The 15,356-nt window shown below is 36.2% G+C and overlaps 1 protein-coding gene and 1 long non-coding RNA gene across 4 annotated transcripts in view; both read left to right on the forward strand.

The window, feature by feature from the left end:
• The window catches only part of grik2 (glutamate receptor, ionotropic, kainate 2), a 649,386-nt gene that overhangs the window by 472,885 nt on the left and 161,145 nt on the right, over positions 1 to 15,356 (forward strand). The window lies entirely within an intron of this gene.
• On the forward strand, positions 679 to 14,862 carry LOC108249908. The gene is made up of 6 exons (XR_001809247.3): positions 679 to 7,498; positions 7,835 to 7,870; positions 11,140 to 12,144; positions 12,306 to 12,461; positions 13,090 to 13,182; positions 14,076 to 14,862. It is a non-coding gene; the product is annotated as an uncharacterized LOC108249908 (long non-coding RNA).

Consider the following 15,356-nt stretch of genomic DNA (forward strand, 5'->3'; position numbering starts at 1 on the left):
GGCCCTCTGCGGCCCAATGTTAAAAACCATTGTTCTTTTGAGGCCCTCAAGGTGGCGCTCGCGGCCCACAATTGGGCCGCGGCCCATGGGTTAAGAATCTCTGGCCTAGGAGACAGTTTTGTAAACTGCCCACAGAAATGGGCTGTGATTTTCAAAAATTGCTCGTACGAAACATAGCCACACTGTTCACTGGTCACTTGGTCACAAAGGCTCAGAAATCAGTGAGATTGCAACGAAAATTTGTGTATTTTTTTGCTATAATGAGTTGCTAACCAGTCTCCAACAGTCGCAGCCCACTAAGATACTACCTTAAGACAGTCATCTCCCAGCATCAATTCAGTGTTTCAATAACAAATACAGGAGAGGGATTCCCATCCAGTTTTCAGCATAATAATAGAGAAATAGGTCTGCACAATATTCAGACAAAACTCTCATGACTTCAGAACATAAAGTTTATATTATTGAAGTGTCTTCAAATGGTGGAGGTTCTTCTGGGTCTTCAGCGGCGATGTATATGATCACAGAAATGACTTTACAGACATCAGTTATTCTTGAACAGTGAGAGTTTATCAAGTTTGTGCTGAATCGAGACTTCTGGCCCAATCAGTGAAATCCCCCCTTCCTCTTGGGGCTGCTTCTTTTTATAAACATTTACCACACCTAGCTGCAGAATAACACACACACATCCCACTGGGACGGACTTTAACAGTATGGATTCAAATAAATTCAATTCCCTTTATGGTGATAAGCTGGTGTCTTCAGACATGGAACAGATAACTTTCCATATACGTCTTCGGGCAGTTGCTTTGACAATGTGAGCTTAGGAGAACACAATCCACTTCCCAAGAAGGCATTGTACCTGAAGACAATGTCTCGACTTGGAAGTCAGGCCCCTTGGCAACACAACACAGATGTAACACAGTCACCTCATTATGCTTTAGATCTAAGTACAGTTTTGGTTTGAAAAAAAACCAAAACAAAACATACTGTATTTACTTTATTACCACAGAAGAATTTGTGTTAGTGACTTCCACACATGCCATGTTTTCGTGTGAATATCTAAACACATCTTCATTGACATAAGAAGAGAGACTCATTGCTTTGTGAGAATTATGACAATGGAAGAAAAGTTGCAGAAAAAAACAAAATAAAGCTACTGATGATCTTGTTATTAAAGAAGAAAGTGTAAATATACCAATATGAAGCAAATTGCAGGTTGTCATTATTTATTGTGGACCTTATTTCCTTCCTTGCACACTGTGAAGTGATTGGATTGCAGTTATTAGCAGAGACTCTCTGCAGCTGTAATTACCATATCAGGATTGAGTCACGGGGAGATGTGTAATGGCTGTGAGCAGCAAGAAAAAAGTGGGGAGAGATGACAATAATTGGGTTTGTTACATTTGATTGATGCACACTTTCATCCAGCTTCTCATCATTTTCTCAAGGATTATGTACTATAAAACATGATGTAATTACTGCTGAGATCTTGGCTTATCAACAGTTTATCTACTTTGGAAATCACTAGTGTAATGTTGCAGTGGAAATGGAGCACCTAAGGCTGGAGCTGCAGATAATATACTGTGTAATGTCTCAGAGATAGCAAGGACCAGCCCTGATTCAGCTTCCAGAAAAACAAACCATGTTTTATTTGTCCAAAAAGTAAAAAGGGCTAACAGCAAAAACAAAAGATGTCCTTGTTTTCTCTTTTTGAAGTCTCACCATTGTGTTTTTGCTCTGCTTTACTCAAACCACGACAGCTGAATGACTCACACAGGTTAGTTCCCTAAAACACATTTTAGATATGATACTTTAATTCAGAGAAGTTACAGTGAAGCTATTCTATGAAATCTATAAATAAACAACAACAAAAACATCAGAGGGATATACTATGAAACAAATTTCAACAAAACAGGGAGTTCTTCCCAAAGCATGGGTTAACAAAGTCTAAAACTTTACTAAAAAATTGCAGGTACTACAACAGGGATTCTGATATTGCTTTAGTAACTCAGGCTTTCTGAGCACATTAGCATGAAAAGATGTATTCCAAACAATATCCAATGCTTTTTCTGCTCAAAATACATTGATCCAGCAAATAAAGCTTCAGGAAAAAAAAACTCTGCTCACATTGAGACTTCATTTATAAAGGACTGCTGGTTGTGGCCTTTATACGAAAGTTATGGAATTAAGATCCAAACTAGAAAAACACTGCTGCCACAATCAAAACTAAAAATGAAAAGTCCCTATAATATTTTGAAAACTGTTACATATCAGAACAGACTACCTGCTGTTGTGTGGGTCAGGACAGAACAATCTAAAACCTTTAATTTTACAATCAAGAGTTGTTTTTGTTTTTTAGCTCTGACTTTGTCCCATAATTGGCAAATAAATTCACAAATCAATTTGTTTTGATTCAAAATCTCCTTATGAGTAGATTTTGAGTCAAGCCTCTGCAGTGGCCAAGTTTTATTTTTAGAACCAGCATCTGTGCATCTAGACCTACCTACAAAGTCATGATGTCATGTTAGGCAGAACTTAAAACATGTGCTGCAATTAGCAGACACTGAAGATGGTCCAGTTCCAGTTTCAACTTCAGGGTTCCCTTTTGAGGTTTACTTTTTCTTTACAGTTTTCTATGGATTTCTTCGGCTTGCTTTCAGATTATACTTCTAACTCCAACCTTTAAAAATTCCAGCCAGTAGAAAAACAGTGTGGGTCTTGGACATAACTACCTTCTATTGGGTGGGCTTGTTTTGTTTACAAGGTTCATAGTAATAGCTAATTTACTTGGGTTTAGCTACACATTTTGCTGAGAACTGTGTCATTGATGACAATAAAACTTGTAGCACTTTTTTGCTCGGTTAATCTGCTTAACAATATACATATTCACACTATTTCATTTAAAAGAAAAAAACAATTGTTCTGCTCTGATTTTTAACATTTCCCTGTAGAGAGCAGTGATGTGGCTGTGGCTTATTACTGAAAGGCTTGCAAGCTTCCTCCTCTATAGTATAGTCACAAAATGTTGACATTGTTGCACTGTTTCCACTTTTGGTATAACATTGCTCCTGTATGTGAGTGAGTTGGTTGAGACCTAAACATATGAGAACATGTTGTCTGCTAATGCCAGTTTTCCAGAGTTGGTGTGTTAATGATAAGTAAGTTGTATAATTTGATTAGTTTATCTGGGCATCCACATGTTTAGATTAATGTTTTATTCACAGTTTGATGTTAACTTTTATTGACAGCTAATCTGCAGCTAATTGCTAGATGTTGTCATAGTCTGCACTTTTGATGTCTGTTTCGGGTTTTCTGTTCTCCCTCGCCCCTACTGCTTTGCTCCTTTTCCACACCTGCTTTCAATCCAGCCAATCACTCCTTGATTATTTAATCATCCCTCTTTTGGTCACTGGTGTCAGTTCCTAGGTTGTTATGTTGTTGTTGTTCCATTGATGCTGCGTCCGTCATTAAAGAAGACTTCAAACTGCCCGCTGCTGTTTGGTCCTGCTTACCACCTCAAACCGTGACAGATTTATGTGTATTGTGGGCCTATACCATATATTTTTGGTACACAAGTCTGTTTTGCCCATAACCCAAGCTGAGATCACTGACAAAGCACAACTACTGCCTTACAGTCCTAATATAAGTTCTCACCTACAGACTCACTCTGTTCTCAGAGTTTTTTCAGGGTAATGAAGTGGATGCTTCAGTAAGCTCTCCATCCTGCTTGTTCATTATAGAGAATAATTATCACCCTACTCTGTTCATATCTGCACTGTTACAGTTTGTAACATTTATCATTGCTTATCACAGCAGTAGGGTTTAATATTTCAGCCTTCAACCCATCTCAGAGGTTGTTGCTGCTCAGTGTGGCTCAGGTGCACAGATTCGGTGAAGCATAATTACGCATGACACAATGTATTTGGATCACTCTAAGTAGTGTAAGCAGATGTCTGTGTGATTGTGGCACTCTATGCAGTGAGGCATAGACTACATTCTGCTTTTAACCCACTAGCAATAGCCTTAAAGGGCAAAGCCTATACAAAACAGAACACAGGTTATGTATTGTAACCCCAGATCCTATGACTATAAGTGCAGCCTTTTAGAACCTGGGCCGTACTGGCTCCTAAACAGCTGAAGAAAAATCCTATTTGTGCCGTCTCAGCGCATGAGGGAGCTGGTGCCTATCTCCAGCAGTCCCTGTGCGAGAGGCTGGGTACACCATGGAAAGGTTGCAAGTTCATCACAGGGACACACAGAGAAAATAAGGCAAACAACCATTCACACTGTCATTCACACCTAGGGACAATTTAGAGTTACCAATTAACCTGATATAAATGTTTTTGATCTGTGGGAAGAAACCGGCATACCCAGAGAAAATTCACGCATACATGGGGAGAACATACAAACGCCACACAGAAAAGCCCCAGGCTGTGAGGCAATCCTGCAACCTTGTTGCTGTGAGATGACAGAGCAGGATTTTGAGTTTGAAAATATGTAATTCTTCTTTCAGTTTCAGAATGTACGGTCTCAATACATGACAGAAAATGCTTCCCATAGTAATTAAATACTTTTTTAAAATTTATATAGCGCCTTCCAAGATAAAAAATCACAAGGTGCTTCACACAAAAATACAGTAAATTAAGGCACAAGGTAACATGAAAGCAAAGATATTAAAATATAAAATCAGAAAGAAAAAATCAAAAACTAAACAACAGAGTTCTACCTGAATGCCAGTCTAAAAAAATGAGTCCACATGCTGGTGTAGATTCTCAGTCATCTTGGACATGGTAAATCCAAGAAAAAAAAAAGTAAAAAACAAAATAACTGGATCTCTATTCTGTAGTCAAAGATGTTTGCTTCCCGTCCAAGAAGCTTTCTAAATTAACAAAGAACAGTGTGGAGTTCCGAGCTTTTAAACTGAGATGTAGGTAGGTAAGATTCACATGCAGAATACACTCACTATCCTCACAATAGAGAGTTGTTAGGGTCTTTGTTGCCTTGCTCTCTGCAGTCTTGTATTTTTATTTTATTTTTTTGCATTGAGTCCACAGAAAGTAGTTGAAAGGGCAAAGAGTTCCAGAGAGTTTGTGCCACAACTGTAAAATCCTGAATCAGTTAACTTCAGGGTCCTGGTGGTGACATCTGGTTGTAAAAGTTCAGAAATTTATAAAACGTGCATGACCATGCCAAGCCTTAAAAGATGAATTAATAGTGATGTTCATCTTGAATTGGGCTGGCCATAAAGTTAATCAGTTATACTGGTACATGCATGACTATTTATTAATGGCAATGTTGTAAAAACAGATGTTGCACAATCAGTTAGCACTCTGAGTATATGTTGGGAATGACTCTCAAGTGCTACCACAACAAAACGTAGCTTAATACCTGGTAATTGAGTTACAGACATTTTTTAATTTGATAATGTAACTTAGCTGCGGTGGCCATCATGTATGTTGACTCTAAAATTGAAATAGTTTTAGATCTACATTCAGTGATTAATTTCTCAAAGTGTCATTAAAATCTGCTCACTGGTTAATAAGATATTTACTTAACAGACTCGTAAACAAACACACACATACACAGATACAGGCAAAATTATTATTGACCTTGCACTTAAATACAAGTAAGGACAGGAAAACATATGGGAATAATGTATTGTATTTTAATTGTATTTTGGCTGTAGAAATTGGTGTATGTCAGTGTTACCATTTTTGTTTTCGTTTCAGTCATTGTTTCACCTGAAAGTAAAAGGTCTAACATTCACAGTTTTGTTGCTGTTGGTAAACTCCCAAATCTGAGAAGCTCTAAACTGAAAGATTTTCACATTTACTCTTGAAAGAACATCCATCACTGCATGTTTAAACTATCTGGACAGTTTTTGTAGCCTTGAGGTTTGGGTCCTTTCTGATGATTCCTATATGATTCAGTTCCTTCACAATTATGTCTATTTCTGTAACTTCTTCTGGGTTGAGTGCATACTGTCTCATTGGAAGATGTACTCCTCCTTTGATAGTGTGAACATACTTGTCACCTAAGACCCCATAATCATTCTTACAATGTTTTTTTTTTTGTTGTTGTTTGTTTGTTTTCATTCTTACAATGTTTACAGTTACAATGTTTTTGCATTTGTTTTTCTTTTCCTCACTGTTGTTTTCGGTAGCATATTTTCTAGATTTCCTTGCTGACTTAACCACAGACCACTTAGTATACCCACATGCTTGGAGTTCTTTTCTGTTTTTGTTCTTTTTTCTGTCCTATGTTCAGCCTGCTGGTGTACAGTTCTAATGACAGAAAGTTTGTATTCCAGTGTACCAGAAGGTACTGATCTGTGTGGGTTGATTTCCTGTAAACCTCAACATAGGACAAAACTCAGCTGTGAACCTACATTTGAAGGACACTCTTTTGAGGACCAAAATGTTCACATTTTAGACATAGAAGACAGATGGCTGAAAAGGTTGGTGAAGGAAGTCATTTAGGTCCAACAAAAGAACAAAACAAAATCAAACAGAGAAAGAGGCCTCAAATTTCAGCTTTCTAAAACTTACAAATACAGTCTAAAACCCAGTTATTTTCCCTCTAATTCACACCTTCATGCATGTGACCAAACTATCCTTCTGTGAGCCGAGCAAACAATGACCCTAATGACTTTCCTGAGAGAGGAGGAGTGAGAATAAAATTGTAAATTTAGCTTGCATAAATGGAGCATATCATGCAGTTTAAAGCTGGGATTTCCACACTCCCTAGTTTTAAACTGTAAAGCTTTTCTGATGGGAAAATTCTAAGAGCATAAGGTTTACATCATCACAGCATGAACTGATTTCAGTTAACCTTAATGAAATACACTCTAAGAAATGAAATTCTGATGATGCTTGTTTTATATAACTGTTTTATGGTCAAATTACGTTTTTAAGTTTAACATAAGCAGGTTTCACTGTAGTTAAATAACAATAATATATTTTTAAATAATTAAAGATAAGCGATTTAATCGAACGTAATCCTGTCACTTTAACTCTAATAGGCATTTAATGGGAATGAATTTTGTCCCTGCGTCATCACGTCAGTTGCGTCAACCTCCTGCACGTGACATTTTTCACAAACGCGCCCAAGAAGTTGCTCTCTCTGTGCGTCAAAGTAACAACGTAGTTTTCATTTTCCAACATGCTCGTGAGTATAAAACTTAAACTACTAGGATAATAAAAGCTGTATTTTAAACCGCATATGTGATAGATAGTTATTTATTCATGTTTTTTGTACGCGTTTAAAAAAGTGTAGTGTTGTCAGTTAGCTAAAAGTTTAAGCTGGCTAAATTCACAAACCACCGTTTTAAAGTAAACGTCTCTTCGTACTGTTCGGCCAAAAAAAATCTAAAAAAATATTAAAGTATCATTTCTCTATTTCAGAGATTCTAAAAAATAAAATTTAGCCACGCAGACGGGATTTTTTTGTTGTTGGAATTTCCAGATTCTGAACGGGACATCTGGTGTTACATTATAAGGTAAGGAAAAGATAAGATTTTTAGATTAGGTGTTTCTTTCGAGCCAAAGCTGTGTGTGTATGTATATGTATGTGTGTGCGTGCGTGTGCATGTGCATATATATATATATATATATATATATATATATATTATATTATATTTGCTATTATCAGTGGTGTCATTTCCCATTTCTGTTTAATTTTGAATTGTTGTCAGTAAAAATAAAATTTGTACATTAGTTATATTTGAAAATATACATCAATATGCTTAATTTGGTAGTTGTTTTCTAATAAGTGACGTAAAGGTTACTGACTGTACATACTATATAAATATACATTCATTCTGTCTGAACTGCAGGTTGATTTCTGTGGCTGACTACAAAGGAATCTGCTAGTGAGTATTAAAGTCTAACAATTTTACATCATTTAATGTTGAAAATATATAACTTTTAGAATTAGTATAAAACACGTCCTTGTTTTTTTTCTAGTTTATGAATGTGGAGGTGCATACTGTGTTCTTTCATTGTATCTAAGAGGTCCAAGTTGATAAAACACTACAAATTAAAGCATTATCACTTTGGTCAAAGACATTCTTATCCATGCACATACTATGAATGCCCATGCACATTTAAAACATGGAATGCACTCAGAAGTCATCTTAGTCGTTTTCTTAGTAGCAGTTCACAAACAACAAAAAAATCTATTCTCTTTACATGTTATTTATGTCCTGAAAGTTGTCTAACATCAAGTAAAGAATACTTTGTTCATATTGGCACTCATTTGAAGCATTATGAGACTGTAACATGCATGTTTGAGAATTGTTCTTATTAAACTAATGTTTATGGAACTTTTAGATCTCATAAGAATAGAAAGCATGCAGATTTTGCACTAAGTGACTTTAAGCCTGGAATCATAAAATACAGCATTACTGAAGAGTCTCAACTCTCTGAAGAACATTTAAGCGAGACTGAGGACCTTTCTTGTGATGAGCCCAGTTTGGTAGCTACTGAAACTGAGGAGTACTTAGAGGACACAATAATTAAAAAATTTGCAGCTCTTCTTTTGAAATTAGAGGTTGTGTCACATGTACCAAACTCTGCTATTGATGAATTACTAGAAGAGCTGCAAATTGTGTCTTCAGCCTCATTACAGTCATCAAATAGTACATTTTTTGATGTTTTCAGAAAGCATAACTTTCAAGTAGATCAGGTAATAATAAGTGAACTTGGATGTGCTATTTTCACAAATAATCCATTGGTCAAAGCTGCAGCTAAAGAAGGTCCATTAGCCTCAACTTTCAAACGGAAGCAATTTTACAAAGAAAATTTTAAGGTTGTTGATCCTGTTGAATATGTACTAGAAGCAAAATCAAACAAAACATTTCAGTATGTTCCCCTGCTAAAGTCTCTGCAACAGCTGCTTAGTTGTAAAGATGTAGTTGATGAACTCATTGAGAAGCATACATCTGTCCCTGAAAATAAAAAACAGTATCTATCATATCAGGACGGAGAGTTCTACAAAAACAATGTATTTTTTCAAGTAAAGACTTCCGGATTTCCCTGTGTTTGTACATTGATGATTTTGAGGTTTGCAATCCTTTAGGTATATCACATAAAAAGCACAAACTTTGTGCAGTTTACTGGATTTGGGGTAACTTGCCACCAGGCAGAAACTCGGCATTGTCTTCAATTTACCTGGCATTACTGTGTAAAAGTAATGACGTTAAGACATATGGCTACAAGAAAATATTTGAACCTTTAATACATGATATCATAATATTGAAGTAGCAGGGACTGTTCATTCCACCCTTTGGAACTAATCAAGGGGACTGTCCAGTGTGTAGCAGCAGATAACCTTGGGGCTCATGGGTTGGTTGGCTTTGTAGAAAGTTTTTCAGGTAAATATTTTTGTCGCTTTTGTACATTTGAGCGTAGGACTAAGGAAGTTCATCATCTTCACATCAGACAGGCACAAGAAACAGGGGTGAGCTCCTTCGGTGTGAAAACAGCCTGCATTCTAACTGATAGCCTAACACATTTTGATGCACTAACTGGTTTTCCTCCTGATATTGTCCATGATTTATTTGAGGATATTGTACCAGTAGAATTAGCTTGATGTATTGAAGTACTTCTGTCTAAGAAGTTTTTCACTTTTGATCATCTCAATAAACTCATTCAGTCATTTCCATACAAAGGAGTGGACAAAAAGAATCGTCCTCAGTCATTACCTAAAACTTTGACTAAAAATCATACAGTGGGAGGCAATGCTCATGAAAATTGGTGTCTGTTTCTGTTACTCCCACTAATTGTGGGAAATCTTGTTCCCAACAATGAACTTGCCTGGCAGCTGGTCTTAGATTTGAAAGACATTGTAGAATTAGTAGTTGCACCCATTCATTCTTTAGAATCAATTGCATATCTGGAGAGCAAAATCTCAGAGCATCGAAAACGTTATCAAGAACTTTTTCCAGACCTAAAGTTATTGCCAAAACACCATTTTCTGGAACATTATCCTGAAATGATAAAATGCTTTGGTCCTCTTGTGTTGCTGTGGACTATGCATTTCGAGGCCAAACACAGTTTTTTAAAACATGTGGTCAGGCATATAAACAATTTCAGAAATGTATGTCTTTCTCTTGCTGCAAAGCAACAGTTAATGGTTGCCCATAGCATGCTTTGTCCTGAGAAGGAAGCTTTTCGCTTGGAGGTGTCGCACGTCTCAAAGGTACCCATTGATGTCTTGAGTGAGGGTGTGGTGACCACACTTGCCCAAAAATTCCCAAACATTTGTGATGTAAGCCTGGCTCAGTGTGCGACTTTAAATGGTATTAAATACCAAAAAGGCATGATAGTTGTGCATGGATCAGATGGCGGTCTTCCAACATTTTCTGAAGTGATTCAGATATGCATTATCAGAAATGATCTGAATCTTATTGTTAAATAAATGGACTCATGGTACAAAGAGCACTATCGAGCCTTTGAGTTGCATCCAATGTCAGAACTTGCTGTGGTTGAGCTACACAAACTTTCAGACCCTTACCCTTTGGCTGACTACAGAGTTGGATCCTCACGCATGGTGATGTTAAAAAGATTTGTGCTTGTGACTGGTAAATATTTAACATAACATTCTACTATAATTGACTGTAAATCATAAATGTTCCTTATATGATTAAATGTCATATTTTATACACACTGCAAAATGTGGAAGATGAAAGGGCTAAGAAAAATCAATCCATCAGTTATTCTTCTCTCAGTATATTTGACAACCCATCTATCAGTTTGGCTGTTACTATCTTTGTCTATATAGCCCTTAGAATGGACAAAGAAATGTATTTTTGGTATTTTACCAATTATGTTTTTTAGATCTGTTTTATCCTGACATTTCATCCTAAGACCTTATCTTGAGTGGAAGCTGTAAAGATGAATCCAAATTATGATCTGAAAGTGGCTTGTCAGCTCATTTAATATGACGCTGTTTAAGCTATCTTTTTCATTAAATTTTATAGTTTAGGGTTATAGTTAATGCCTACCTGTTATAAAAATTCTTGAAAATTCGTGAAATTCTCACAATCATACCCTAACCCTTAAGAGGCTGAGATGTTGGAAAGTTTGCTTTAGAAAATTTGTAGAAACCAGCTAAAACATGCCTTTTGTTTTGTCTTAGATTGAATCCAAAATGGCTTCAGTTCTTCGAATCATCCTCGGAATTGACAATGCATCAAAACTACACCTTCCCAATGGGATACCGAATTCTGTTAAGGACGTTAAAGAAGAGATTCGGTGACAGCTAAATGTGTCTGACGATTTTAGGCTTCAGTATAGAGATGCTGATTTTGACAATGAGTATGTCAACTTGAATTCCACATCAGAAATCAAAGACAAGGCCACAATCACAGTTGTATACCCATCAAAAACAGTGGACACAACAGCTCAAAACTTTGATGAGACAGTTTCATTGAGCTCAGACACAACAGCAGATATAGACATTCTTTCATCTGCTGAGTCAACATCCTCAGGCTCTTCTCTCAGATCTCATTCTTGGCCACTAGACTTCCAAATACCTCAGTTCAGTTACGATGTGCAGTTTCAGTTAGATAGGGCCAATCAAGCATTCCTTAGCAGCGGAACTCCTCTAAATGTAAGTAACAAACTGAAGTCGGACATACTAGAGGCTTTGGCAGTGGAAATAGTTCAGTTCAAGGTTTACCCATCAAGTGCAGAGTTTGATGATGTTGCTAAGGCTTTGATCACCAAGTACCCCTGTTTAAAGGAGCAAGGATCCATCACTGGATACTATGGATGGAAAATAAGCTTGAAGTACAAAATGGCTAACTACCGCACAAGACTTCGAAACACTGGATGTCCAGAGTTGGACATCAACAGTCTTGCAAAGAAGTGCGGATCTATAAGTCAAGGTCCTAATCAAGTGAAGAAACCACGAAAGGCTGAAGTTAACTACTGTCCTGACTATCCTGTTGGGAAAAGTAAAGAGACCCTTAAGGAAGAAAGACAAGCTTTACCACTTAAGGTAAAGAAGAGGAACAACCAACAGCTAATCAAAAAGAAAATGGAAAGAACTTTTGCCTATAGACGACAATAAGTCATCACAGATATGCCCTACATATCAGAGTTCAAGTCCAGCTGGCCAGCTCTGTTTTCAGAGAGTGAGGTAATTTCTTTAATCCGAATCTAAAACAGCATGTCAGTATGAAGTTGTTTATTTTGTCATTCTTTCTGCACAGCAAACATACTGATAAAACAGAAGTGTAATTCTGTTGTTTAAATATTTATGTAAACTTTTTACATTTGTTTTGTATCTTAACCTGTCAGGTTGATGCAGAATTCACACCTATCACTACTGTCCCTCTGGTGTCAACTTTTATGTTTCAACTGGATCAATATTGCAGCAAGTTAATCAAAGTGTTCAAGAAGAAAGGAGGAGCACAAGGGCACCAAATCACCCGATTAATGACGGGCATGGACAAAGTATGTATTTCCCTACTAGTTTTTAAATAAACTAAGCTTTTTTTTTCTTTTTTTTAAGCTGCAGTATGTAACTTATACAAAAAATGTTTCTTCTATATTTGTTAAAACTGTCACCATGTCCTATGTGCTAATGGAGGAGAAATAACTTACTGTTACAGGAAAACTTTTTATTAGCCGTCATCGGTAGCCATGCTAACTGGCATCAGAATTCTTCTATGGGAGAAAATCCGTAGGAAGGGGGATGGGTGTTAGCAGCGCATAACACAAGCATAATTGCTGGGGCTAAAAGCCGCCTCCTGGCTCTGATTGGTTGTTTCTCAGTATTAGCACTGGGAGAAGGCAAAGAAGCTCTTCTTTTTTATTTTCTTTCTTTCTGTTGTAAAGCACTCTGGATTGCCTTGTTGCTAAAAAGTGCTATATAAATAAATCTCACTTCACTTCTTAACAGATTGTCTTATTACATACTCTAACGACAAATATATTTATAAGTTTAATGCTGTAGCTTTAATGTGTTTTTTATCTGTAATTATCTGATCTGTATGCTTTTAATAATGTTTATATTCTACTAAAATTCTAAAGAGCACTTATTAAAACCTGCATTTTTGAAAACTTGTTTTCTATCACACAGAATCCCACTGTTGAAATGCGACAAGAATGCATTCTGAAATCTCTGTATGTGTACCTACATGAGAAACCAGACGAACTAATTAAGTAGTTCTGGGTAAGATGCAGCTTGATTTCTTTAAAGTTGTGATGTATCAAATAGTTCAACAATGTCTGTAAGTCAGAAGGCAAAAGGCAAGGTCCAATGTGGACATTTACCTAAATGTAAATCAGACCTTGTGGGTTTAGATTTATTGAATGTACATAAACCATACTTTCTGATGTTGTGGTCACCTAATTTTAAGGCCATTTCTTATTCAAGATCGGTCATGTGAAATCTGGAGTGTACAAGTATTTTCTTAGTGAAACAAATATTAGGAATAAAAAATAGTGAAATGATAGGGATTGACTTTGTAAAAGTACAAAAGTGTTCAAAAATGTTTGGCACAATATTTTAGAAAAGTAAAACTTGGAGTAGAATTTGCATGGAGTAAGACTGAGGACTGCTATCTATATATTTCTAAATATATGCCATTGTGGTTTGAGAGCACAATGATAAATCAAATGCTTAAACAATGTAGTGTTAATGCAAGCTTATTTCTGCAACATGTTTCAAAAGGAATAATGTAACATGCTACAGTTGTTGGGTATGAATAACAAAAGTTGTTTGTTGCAGTGGTATATAAAATGGGAGTGCCATGAGTTACTTTGAAATTTGTTTGCTTCACTGAGAACTGCCTGATTATGCTTATAAAATTGACTGTCTCCTGAAAATAGTAATCCATCAACTTTACAAAGCATCACTTTTTAAAAACAAAGGAAACCCCATTTACCTGAATGTAAATTAGTTTCATACAAACAATCCATAACAAATCAAATATATGCTAAATAAAATAGTACCAAAATGTGAAACAGAATATATGTTTGACAAATGTGATGCACTGATTACCTGAAAAATGCCCAAACTAAGAACTCGTCTGTAATAGATATTTGGACTTTTTTCTTTCCAAGGATGCTGACATTGCTGGACACAAAGAATTTGAAGAAATAATGATGGGAGTGTATGTGGCCCGGCATGAAGGTGCAGATGCTGCCAACTCACCTGAGGATGTTGGAGTCATCATCAAAGGATGCACTGTGATGTAGCATCTAAGAGATGTTGCCAATGGGTGTGCAGTTCTACTTGGCTTGATCTATAGCTTGAACCTAAGTTATCCAAAGCCTCTAAAATACTCTTTTGAATTTGTTCAAAAGGTGTTGATGGGGTTAGATGGGGGCAAGCTTTCAACCAAGGTACAAGTACTGAAAAATAGACTTCATGAGTGAAGGAAAGACTGAAAAGCAAACCTTGAACATAATGACTGTAGAAAACTGTTGAGTGGATGGGGAGAGTAAGATGCTAAGAAGAACTGTTTACTGCAGAGCATAAAATGATACCAGGATCCAAAGACTAAACAACGATGTGGCTAATGATTTTTGTTGTTTTTCTTTAATGCTGCTGTTAACCTCTAAGGCTCCATTATTTACTCAGTTTTTCAGTTCATGCTAATCTGGAATTTAATGCATCCCATCTGTGCTAAAACATTTAGGATTTATGCTTTTGTGGGTTCCACTCAAAAAAATCTAATGTAGCATGAACAGGTTTCGAGGAAATTTAAGTTGATAATCTCATTTATTTTAAGTGGGCCATTTGAATATCGAGTATAACTGAATATCTGCAAATGTGTTATTGTTGGCCAATGATATATTTCTATTGGGAAGTTGATAGTGAAAATCAATATATATATATATATATATATATATATATATATATATATATATATATATATATATATACACGTACACACAAACACATCTCTTTTATTTGATATAACTTTCTTTAAATTTTTTTTTGTATCAAACAAGTCCTAAGTTTGTAATTTCGACTTGAGACTTTTTGTGTTTATTTTGTCACAAATCGCCATGTTTGCCTATACTGCTCTTTAAATTTCACTTTAATAAAAGTGAGTGGGTTCAGTTTGTGACATTGTTTTAATAATGTGCCAGTTTTTGAAGTCCTGGAGCAACTCTGTTTTTTTCTGTTTTTCCTCATCATTTTCCCAGCAGCGATGAGGCTACTTTCCAGTTGTGCATTTGGGTTAGTAAAGGTTTCAGATCACTGTAGTGTAATGGCAAAGAATTTACAAATTGTCGGAATATCTGCAAATGTGCAGAGCTGCACAACACTCCATAATGTTTTTGGTATAACATAATCTGAAAGAGTTGTGAGAGCTAATGTTAGAGCTACTCTTT

This window comes from Kryptolebias marmoratus, linkage group LG16, assembly GCF_001649575.2.
Source record: "Kryptolebias marmoratus isolate JLee-2015 linkage group LG16, ASM164957v2, whole genome shotgun sequence".
Lineage (NCBI taxonomy): Eukaryota > Metazoa > Chordata > Actinopteri > Cyprinodontiformes > Rivulidae > Kryptolebias > Kryptolebias marmoratus.